The following is an 11,268-nucleotide window of genomic DNA, read 5'->3' as shown; positions in this document are numbered from 1 at the left end:
AGTACAAAAATTAGCTGGGTGTGGTGACACGCCCCTGTAATCCCAACTGCTGGGAAGGCTGAGGTGGGAGAATCACTTGACCCTGGGAGACAGAGGTTGCAGTGAGCCGAGATCACACCACTGCACTCCAGCCTTGGGGACAAAGTGAGACTTAGTCTCAAAAAATAAAAATTTTAAAAAAGAAAGAACAAAAAATGAAGTTACTTGCTACGGTTAAGTAGCTCATAAGGGGTGGTGCAGTCAAGCTCCTAAGCACTTAGGGCGACTCAATTTGTAGGGGAACACAGGAGTTGGGGAGGACTCTAGAAGGCCTTTGACCTGGGAGATGTGCAGGGATTGTGAGGGAGTTGCTCAAGGCTGAGTATGAATGGTGGGAGGCCAGGCCAGGCAAGGGGTGTGCGGAAGGGCAGGGCTGGCAGGCCACAGGAACTACAATGGTGGTGGGTGCTGAGCCTGCAGAGGTTGCCTGGGACAGTGTTGGGAAGGGCTTGAAGGCCATGTAGCACTTGGCCCTGTGCCCAGAGGAGAGCCCACTGAAGGGTTGGTTGGTTTGTTTTGAGACAGAGTCTCCCTCCGTCACCTAGGCTGGAGTGCAGTGGCCCAATCTCAGCCCACTGCAACCTCTGCCTCCCAGGTTCAAGTGATTCTCCTGCCTCAGCTTCCCTAGTAGCTGGGATTACAGGCGCCCGCCACCATGCCTGGGTAATTTTTTATTTGTAGTAGAGATGAGGTTTCACCATGTTGGCCAGGCTGGCCTCAAACTCCTGACTTTATGTGATCCACCCACCTCAGCCTCCCAAAGTGCTGGGATTACAGGCTGGAGCCACCATGCCCGGCCCCACCTACGTTTTTTTGTCTTTGAAGATTATTCTATTCCAGAATTTAAGATCCACTGAGCTGCCAGCACTTGAATGGCAAACTCAGCATGGCCCCTGAGCATCTACCTCCCAGGTGTGTGCCTCCTTCTCTGCCTCTTCTGAGAGAAGGGCATGCCACCATCTACCCAGCTCCACCCACCCAGGGGCCAGGATCACAGGCACTCATTGCAGGGTCCCCTTTGAATCTGCCTTTTTCCTCTCTCCCACAGCCCACCCTAGACCTGTGAGCTCTCAGTGCTGCACCCTGCCCCACACTGTTCAGCTCCCTGGGGCTGGCCCTCGTGAGCTCTACTTCCCAGGCTCTCTTGCCCATTGGCTTCCAGCCCAGTTTGCCCAGTGGGAGGCCGGGGAGGGAGATTGGAAGGCAGGCGGAAGAAGAGAAGGCCCAGGCTACTCTTTGCTTCCGGCAGGTGGCCACACCTCCCCTGGGGTGACAGAGGAGGCAGCCCCTCTGCAAGGCTGCTGCGATGTGCTGCCCAGATCTCGCTGCCCAACTGGAGGATCTATTTCCCTGGCTGCTGGGAGTGCCTATCAGGAGCTGTTTTGGAAATTCCCTTGACTGAGAAGAGCCGCTTTGCCGGAGGTCACACTCCCTTCCCAAGGGTCCACATCCAGTGACCACTGATCATGGAAGAATAAACGTCCCCTTGTCCCAACTTGGGCCACCTCTCCAAGGCATCCCAGCTTCAGAGCTCCCAGATTGGGTCAATTGAGGCCTTCCTAAAATTGCATCACAGCCCAGCTTTTTCCTCTGCCCAATCCTGTTCCTTCCTCCCCCTCTTCCCACAGAATCCCCTAATAAACCTCTTGCAGGCTGGCCTGCATCTCAGAGTTGGTTTCCTGGGGTGCTCAACCCATGGCACCCCCTCTTCATGGTCCGAGCTCACTCCAGGGACTCTGGCTTCTGGGAGCAGGTGAAACCGCCTTTGTCCCTCCAGCTGTAGGGTGGCAGCGGCTTCCAGATGTTGCTAATCTCTGGGTGACCCCCTGCACCATGTTTTGTTCTGTTTTGTTTCTGCCCTTTCTATACCTTTGTAACTAGTTTTCCACATAAATTCTTTCCACTGAACTTCCTTGCCTAAGTTCCGTATTCCTGTCCAGACCCTGTCTAATAGAAACCCTCTCCCTTCCCCATGTTCGGCCCTCTCTCCACTCCCATAATCCTAGTTCACAACCTTCCCCTGGATTCCTGCAGGAAGTTCTCAATGGAGTCACTCATTCATCCCTTCAACAAACACTGAGCCCCTACTTGGTGCCAGCACCCACTAAACGCTGGAGACACAGTGATGCACAAAACACAGTATGTCCCGTATCCCCTTGATCCATCCCCCACACAGCTGTCGAGTCACTTTCTTAAAATCTGAATGTGATCATACAAGGCACTGACCTAACCCTTGCAGGGACCCCACCCCCAGATGAAATCCGAACACAGCAGTATGGAAAAGTAGGCCGTCTTCCAGGCCCCACTTTCCTTCCAAGCTTCACCTTTCTCGCCTCCTCCCCTCTGTCCTACCCATGCCAGCTCCTGGCAGGGCCCCAAACTCATCTATCTGCCAAGTCACACCTCTGCACTTCAGCCTGCACTGTTCCCTCCCACTGGAATTCCCTCTCTTCCTTTTCCAAGGAAAGGAACTCTTACTCATCCTTCAAAACACCATTCGGACTTCCCCAGCGCCTGCAGTCAGATCTCAGTGTCCTACCGAATGCTGTCGAGTCCTCTGTCCATCTATCTCTCGCCACCCTTTCCACGAAACTCTGTTCCCAGAGGGCAGGGGTTGTGTCTTGTTCATTTGTGTTCATCCAGCCCCCAGTCCAATGTCCATTATAAAAGAGGGACTTAGGCCAAGCACAGTGGCTCACGCGTATAATCCCAGCACTCTGGAAAGGCCAGGCAGGTGGATCACTTGAGGTTGGGAGTTCGAGACCAGCCTGGCCAACATGGTGAAACCCCTTCTCTACTAAAAATACAAAAATTAGATAAACATGGTGGTGGGCACCTGTAGTCCCAGCTACTCTGGAGGCTGAGGCACGAGAATCACTTGAACCCAGGAAACCCAGGTTGCAAGGAGCCGAGATCGTGCCACTGCACTCCAGCCTGGGAGACTGAGCGAGACTCCATCTCAAAAAAAAAAAAGAGGGGCTTAGTAAGTGTCAACCAAATAAATGCACTCCAGGGCATAGGGTCACCCACAAGGAGAGCCTGAGATAACAGATGGAGAGGGAAAACTGGCCTTCAGACAGACAGGGGCTGAAGAGCAGGGCACGGATTTTGGAGTTAGACGTCTGGCCCTGGAGAGGTAATGGGAGGTGGGGTGTTGGGGAAAGCAGGGACGTAAGCTTGTGGGGCTCCCAGCCTGCATGCTGGGGAAGATGGACATGGACCTTTGGCAAGGTCTGAGATCAGGCAGGCAGAGGCACAAGGCAGCTACAATTGTCTTGATTTCTTTGCGGAGGGCTTCCCTACTGGTAAAATGTGGACTGAACTTCCCTCAGACTTTTCAGATACTCACTTGAGGAAGCCAGTGGCTCTTTATGAGCCTCGGTTGTCTCGCCTGTGAAATGGGCATAATAAAGGCCTGGTTTTCCTCTCCTACACAGTTTAGTTTAGTTTTGTTTTGTTGTGGAGATGGGGTTTCATCATGTTGCTCAGGTTGATCTCAAACTCCTGGGCTCAAGCAATCCTCCCACCTCAGCCTCCTAAAGTGCTGGGATTACAGGTGTGAGCCACTGAGCCTGGCCTCCTCCCCTACACAGTTCTTAATGGAAACGAGGAAGTATAAATACGTGGAAAGTACTTTCGGATCATCCAGCCAGACGCTAATGTGGGAGATTATCAGGTATGGGCGTGCCTTGATTTTGAACAGTATTCATTTCATCAACAACTATTCATTAAAGACTTGCTATATGCCAGAATTGAAGAAAAAAAAAAAAGGCCTGTACTATGAAACTCCAAATCAACAAATACAAATATCGAAATAAATAGGATGGTAATTAGGAAGTCATTCTTTCCATATTAAAGGGTCTCTACCAGGTGATGCCCTTCACAAGCTCCTGTGGTTCACTTTTGATGAGGCCTGAAAGCCAGACTCACCACTGATCGTGCATGCGTGTGTGTCCTGTGTAGCCTCGGCATGATGCTCAGCTGATGCTGGATGCTCAGTACATGTCCAACTGCAAGAAAATTGACTTAACTCTGACTTTTCAGGAGCTCACATATTACGTAACATGGGGAAACCTGTATTGATTTTTTTGGACAAGGTTAGGCTACTAATGACCTCTGGCTTGATTCATTTTCATTCATGCCAAGGTAGATGCATGACAGCAACATTAGGAAGGCTCTGAGTGTTCTACCCATTCTAAAATGGAAATCCTCAGAGGCCAGGGCCCCCAGTTTCCATCTCCCTGTCTCACGGCACATGAGGCTTTGTAGTCACACACAGTGCATTATGCTCCCTGACCTTACATTCTAAAAAAAAAAAAATGAATTAAAAAGTTTGGGGGCCAGTCGTGGTGGCCCACTCCTATAATCCCAGCAATTTGGGAGGCTGAGGCAGGCAGATCACTTGAGGACAGGAGTTCAAGACCAGCCTGGACAACATGGTGAAACCCCTTCTCTACTAAAAATACAAAAACATTAGCTGGGCATGGTGACGCACGCCTGTTGTCCCAGCTACTTGGGAGGCTGAGGCATGAGAATCATTTGAACCCAGGAGGCAGAGATTACAGTGAGCCAAGATTGTACCAATGCACCCCAGCCTGGGTGACAGAGACTCTGTCTCAAAAAAACAGGAACATACTTAGGGAAGACAATGTATCAAAAGCTAGGAAAGACAGAAACATGTATTGTGTTCCTGCCACATTCTAGACACTTTCCTGTTGTTTAATTTACTGTTTAAACAATCATGGAAAATAGTTATTGAACTGGATGCAGTGGCACGCACGTGTAGTCCCAGCTACTCAGGAGGCTGAGGCAAGAGGATCACTTCAGACTAGGAGTTCAAATCCAGCCTGGGAAAAGTAGCAAGACCTTTTTTTTAAAAAAAAAAAAAAAAAAAAAAAAAAAAAGCTGGGCGCAGTGGCTCTCAGCTGTAATCCTAGCACTTTGGGAGGCTGAGGTGGGCAGATCACTTGAGGTCAGGAGTTCGAGACCAGCCTGGCCACATGGCGAAACCCCATCTCTATTAAAAACACGAAAAGTAGCCAAGCATGCTGGCGGGCACCTGTAGTCCCAGCTGCTCAGGAGGCTGAGGCAGGAGACTTGCTTGAACCTGGGAGGTGGACGATGCAATGAGCCAAAATCATGCTGCTGCACTCCAGCCTGGGTGACAGAACGAGACTCCATCTCAAAAAAAAAAAAAAAAATTTTTTTTTTCTTTTTTTACCACCATTTGTACAGATGCACAAACAGGCTCAGAGAAGCTGATTAATTTGTCTAAGATCACACAGCCAGAAGGTGGCAAAGTTGAATTGAACGTTCTTAGGGTTGAATCCTAGCCATGCCTTTTCTGCTTTATAAACTGCTTCAATCTCCTAATGAAGAGAAATTCTATCCAAACATTTCTCTTTCTTTAAAAGCACAGGAAGCCTTAGATTTGCACAGGACTAATGTCTGTGGAGGCCTGGACAAGAGTATAAACAGAGACTTCTAATCTGTGACCTGTTTTCCCTTTTCTTCTCTCCTGAGTTTCTCTTCCCTCCTTCAGTCTTCACCACGTAGGGCCTCCAGGGCCTGCCCTGGAGATCCCAGCTGACACATCCAAACCCGATCCACACACACACCCCACACACACAGCTTGGCCCTTCCTTGACCACCCGTAGGCCTAGAGGTCCACACAGCAGAGTCAACAGGTCATCTTGGGAAAATGGGATCTAGGAAAAAGACTCCTGAGTCCCAAAGGCAGGTTCCAAACCTTTGGGGCAGGGAATCCCAGGGTCCTGGGTACCTGGAATGGGTCTGGAAGGGCAGGCACAGGCTCTGTGTAGGCCCTGGCCCTTGCTCAGTGGAAAGGATACTCCTGGAGGACCAGGGAGGGCCTGGATTGCCCGGGTCTAAGGGAAGTGCTGGTTTGCCAGGAGGGATTCCGGAGCACTTTGCCAGAGCCCTCTCTCCTCCCTCCTCACATGCACGTTGCGGTCTCTTACTTGTAAAATGGTTTTTTTTTGTTTGTTTTTGTTTTTTGTGGCAGGGTCTCACTCTGTCACCTAGGCTGGAGTGCAGTGATGAGATATCAGCTCCCTGCAACCTCTGCCTCCCGGGTTCAAGCGATTCTCCTGCCTCAGCCTCCCAAGTAGCTGGGATTACAGGCGTGCGCCACCATGCCCGGCTAATTTTTGTATTTTTCATAGAGACAGGTTTTTGCCATGTTGTCCTGGCTGGTCTTGAACTCCTGGACTCAAGCAATCCACCCACCTCAGCCTCCCAAAGTGCTGGGATTAAAGGCGTGAGCCACCACTCCTGACCCTTGTAAAATGTTCTTCTTGATCAGATCTGTAATCAGTACAATCTCTGCCCTCCAAGGAACGAGCCGTAGTGAGAAAGGCACATTAACAGAAACATAGACAAATAGCTGCCTACGGTCTAGTGCTGAGAAGGAAGAGAATCACTTGGCAGGGAGAAGAAGGAAGGATCAGAGACTTCCCAGAAGAGCTGGCCTTGGAGGGCCATGGACAATCTGTCACTTGTGTCCATGCATGGCTGGTCCAGTGTTTGCAGGCATTGTAGAGGTGGCCAGACTGGAAGCTTCTCAAGGTCAGAGCTGGGGGTTTCCTGGATGCAGGGGCAAACACCGCACCATGCCTGCGTTGGCAAATGCTAACACACCCTTCACGTCTTTCTCAGTTATTTTGCTGCAACTTTCTTTTTCTTTCTTTCTTTTTTTTGGAGACAGAGTTTCACTCTTATTGCCCAGGCTGGAGTGCAGTGGCGCAATCTCGGCTCACTGCAACCTCCGCCTCCTGGGTTCAAGCGATTCTCCTGCCTCAGCCTCCCTAGTAGCTGAGAGTACAGGTGCTCACCACCACGCCCAGCTAATTTTTTGTATTTTTAGTACAGAAGGGGTTTTACCATGTTGGCCAGGCTGGTCTTGAACTCCTGACCTCAGGTGATCCGCCCACCTCGGCCTCCCAAAGTGCTGAGATTACAGGCATGAGCCACGGTGCCCAGCCCCCCTGCAACTTTCATCTGAGAATTCTTCCTATCTGTTGGCGCTTGACTCATTTTTGCCTTAATTTGTCTTCCAGCAACCTCTTCACCATTCTCCACCTCTTCACTCCTTTTGGCTTAGCCCTTAGCCACTACCTGGCAAGCCCTGCTTGTCCCGACCGAGATCCCCTATAGTCTGGGAAGGGGTTGGAAGACAGAAGCAGCAGGCAGCAGGAGCGGCTAACACTGGTGGGAAACACGGTCAGCTGCAAAGCTTCATGCACATTCGTTCTATTGCCAGTGGGAAGGGCACAGATCTTCATGTCTAAATAGACCCGGGTTTGGGGCTGGCTGTGCCATTAACTCACAGCAGGTCACTTCTCTTCTTGAAGAATCATACATTTCTCCTTTTTTTTTTTTTTTTTTTTTTTTGAGACGGAGTCTCTCTCCGTTGCCTAGGCTGGAGTACAGTGGTGTGATCTCGGCTCATTGCAACCTCTGCCTCCCTGGCTCAAGCGATTCTCGTGCCTCAGCCTCCCAAGTAGCTGGGATTACAGGCGCGTGACACCACACACAGCTAATTTTTGTATTTTTAATAGAGACAGGGTTTCACCATGTTGGCCAGGCTGGTCTCGAACTGCTGACCTCAGGAGATCCTCCTGCCTCAGCCTCCCAAAGTGCTGAGATTACAGGTGTGAACCACTGCTCCTGGCTGTTTTTCTCCTTTTTTGAACGAACATGTTGAACTGGTGATATTCACGCTGAGTTCCCTGCAACCCTAAGGTTATTATGGTGGCATCTGGGAAGAGAGCAGGAAGCTAACGTGAGACTCTGAGCTACCCATTCCAGCTTTCACCGAATGTTCTAGATTATGTTCTGTAAGATCTTGTTGGAGAACAGGCTTCCACTGCTCCTGAGTAAAAACATGAAAACCACTGACTTTGGTGGTTTCGGTGATCTCTGAGGTCCCATTCATCTCTGACACTCATTCTTTTATTTAATGTCAGGAATCATGAGCCAGGAACCCACAGGCCAAATCCAGTCTTAGGCCATGTTTGCTAGCCCATCTCAGTGCTGGCAATTCTTTGGGGAGTGAGGCGTACGCTGTCTAGTTCACCACAGTCCCCACCACTCCTTACTGTCTAACATCCACCACACCACATCACATTTAGGTTAGCAGCCTGGACCCTGGAGACCTTTGAGTTTGCTCCCCAGAAATGCTCCCCTGAGGCCGGGCATGGCGGCTCAACGCCTGTAATCCCAGCACTTTGGGAGGCTGAGGCAGGTGGATCACCTGACGTCAGGAGTTTGAGACCAGCTTGACCAACATGGTGAAACCCCATCTCTACTAAAAATACAAAAAATTAGCCAGACGTGGTGGCACATGTCTGTAATTCCAGCTACTCAGGAGGCTGAGACAGGAGAATTGCTTGAACCCAGGAGTTGGAGGTTGCAGTGAGCCAAGATTGTGCCACTGTACTCCAGCCTGGGCAACAGAGTGAGACTCTGTCTCAAAAAAAAAAAAAGAGAAAAAAGAAATGCTCCCCTGAGACCTTCCCTTCCCAAGAGACCCTCCAGATAGCAGAAAAGAGGTCCAGAGCCTGGAAACAGACGTCCCCCAACCTAGGGAGAGGACAAAAGGGGAGCAGGGTGTTTGAGGTATAAGGGATACCTCCTTTGTCCTATCTGCCCCACCCAGAAGACCCCTGTGATCGTTTTATTTTTTCATTATTTATTTATTTATATATTTTGAGACAGGGTCTTGCTCTGTTGCCCAGGCTGGAGTACAGTGGCACAATCTCAGCTCACTGCAACCTCCGTGTCCCAGGTTCAAACAGTCCTTCCCTTTCAGCTTCCCAAGTAACTAGGACTACAGGCACATCCCACCATGCCTGGCTAATATTTTGTATTTTTAGTAGAAACGAGGTTTCACCAGGTTGGCCAGGCTGGTCTTGAACTCCTGACCTCAGGTGATCCTCTTGCCTCAGCCTCCCAAAGTGCTGGGATTACAGGCATGAGCCACCATGCCCAGCCCCACTGTGATAGTTTTAAAAATACAGTTGCAAATTCTTTGCCACTTTTCCCATCAAAAGTCGGGAGTCTCTTGAATCTGGGTGGGCTTATGACTGCCTTGACCAATGTCGCAATGAAGGTGACACTCTGAGACTTTCCAGGTTGGGTCACAAAAGCCCACGCGGCCTCTGCCTGGTTCCACGGGACACTGGCAGTTGCAACCCTGAGCAGCCGGTTAAGAATCCCCTCTACCCTGAGAACGTGATGCTGGAGAGGCCACGGGGAGCCTCTCCAAATGACAGACTCAGCTGAGCCTGTCCCACAGCTGTCCCAGCCCAGGTGCCACACAGGGGGGTGAGGAAACCACCCTAGGAATGAATGCTCCAGCTTCAGATATCACAGAGCAGACAAGTGCCATCCTCACCCCAGCCCTTGTCCTGTGCGGCCTGACCCACAGAACGGCTTTATGCCCCAAGTTTAGGAGTAGTTTGTTACACAGCAATAGACAACCAGAACAACATTCTGGAACTGTTCCAGATGAGTCAGGAAGTCTGACAGGCAGAGCCTCTTCAGCCCATAGGACACCTTTCAATGCTAGCTAGAAAAGGGCACCCCACCCTCCGGATGGGTTGCAGCAGGGCACGGGTAGCCCCCGCAGCAGGGCACGGGTAGCCCCCACAGCAGGGCAGAGGGCTTGGCCAGTGGACAGCAGGCTGGATTTCAGCCCTGTACAACCGTATGCAAGGGGGCCCTGCCGACCAGAGATGCCCTCTTCTGTCCTTCATGAATCAGTGTGAGATGAGCTGAAAGGAAAAAAGTCATTTTCTAAACACTCACACAATTGCCCTGCAATCCCAGTGAGCATCTCTCAAGACTCAGGAAGGTCCCTGTGCTCAGACCTTATAAGCTCTGCTGCACCAGTGAGTCATCTCGGCACATAAAGCACTCATCAAAAATATATGCATTGCCGGGCGCGGTGGCTCACGCCTGTAATCCCAGCACTTTGGGAGGCCGAGGTGGGCGAATCACAAGGCCAAGAGATCGAGACCCTCCTGCCCAACATGGTGAAATCCCATCTCTACTAAAAATACAAAAATTATCTGGACATGGTGGTGCACACCTGTAGTCCCAGCTACTCGGGAGGCTGAGGCAGGAGAATCACTTGAACCTGGGAGGCGGAGGTTGCAGTGAGCCGAGATCATCGCACTACTGCACTTCAGCCTGAAGTCAGAGTGAGACTCCATCTCAAAAAAAAAACAGCGGCTGGTTGCAGTGACTCACGCCTGTAATCCCAACACTTTGGGAGGCCGAGGCGGGTGAATCATGACGTCAGGAGTTTGAGACCAGCCTGGTCAACATGGTAAAACCCCGTCTCAACTAAAAATACAAAAAATTAACTGGGCATAGTGGCGGGTGCCTGTAATCCCAGCTACTCAGGAGGCTGAGGCAGGAGAATTGCTTGAACCGGGGAGGCGGAGGTTGCAGTGAGCCGAGATCAGGCCACTGCACTCCAGTCCTGGTAACAGAGTGAGACTCTGTCTCAAAAATAAATAAATAAATAAATAAATAAATAAAACAAAAAACAAACAAACAAAAAACATATACATATACACACATATATCCACAAGTTGCTTTTCCCTTTTTCTCATTAAAAAAAAAAAAAAAAGCCCCCACCTTACCATGATCAGATCCAAGTCTGCAGGCTGTTTTGAAGTAATTCATCTTGCCCCTTCAAACAGACCATTTTCCCTCACTCAGCCCGCCAAGACTGTCTCCTTTCATTCTTGAACAAAGCTAGCCCCAAGCACAGGACTGTGTGGTTTCTGGGGTTTCCACTTAAAAATACTCTCGGCTGGTGGCTCTTCTGCAATATTCACAAGGAGGGCTGCAGACCGTGAACTGAAAGATGGAGTGGGCCGGGGCCACATCATGCCAGATCACCAAGCGTCTGAGGCACAGAAGTCTTTTCTCCTCTGGGTTGAGTAATGGCCACTGCGAGCTCAGAAGCCACAGACTCTGTTCACAGATGCTATACCTCACTTTATGCAAACCTGGTAGCCAAAAATCTGGCTTTCTGTGAAAGATTGCAGAGGCGGAGTTGTCCACACAGCCTGTGGGTTCAGGCAGCCCCCTTCGTTGGGAGGATGTGTGGTCACAGATTATTTGTCTTTGTGAGGAAAGGAACCCACCGATGCTGAGCACTGACTCAGTGTCACTTGCTATACTTTGTATACA

General features: G+C 50.4%; 1 long non-coding RNA gene across 1 annotated transcript; it reads right to left on the bottom strand.

Moving 5' to 3' along the window:
• Positions 1-4,924: 4,924 nt before the first annotated feature.
• LOC135964815 (uncharacterized) lies at positions 4,925-11,080 on the bottom strand. Its single transcript, XR_010577477.2, has 2 exons — positions 10,713-11,080; positions 4,925-7,819 (listed from the first exon to the last, which is right to left on the bottom strand). It is a non-coding gene; the product is annotated as an uncharacterized lncRNA (long non-coding RNA).
• Positions 11,081-11,268: the final 188 nt, after the last annotated feature.

Source organism: Macaca fascicularis, chromosome 8 (genome assembly GCF_037993035.2).
Source record: "Macaca fascicularis isolate 582-1 chromosome 8, T2T-MFA8v1.1".
Lineage (NCBI taxonomy): Eukaryota > Metazoa > Chordata > Mammalia > Primates > Cercopithecidae > Macaca > Macaca fascicularis.
This window is presented reverse-complemented; position numbering and strand designations above follow the sequence as displayed.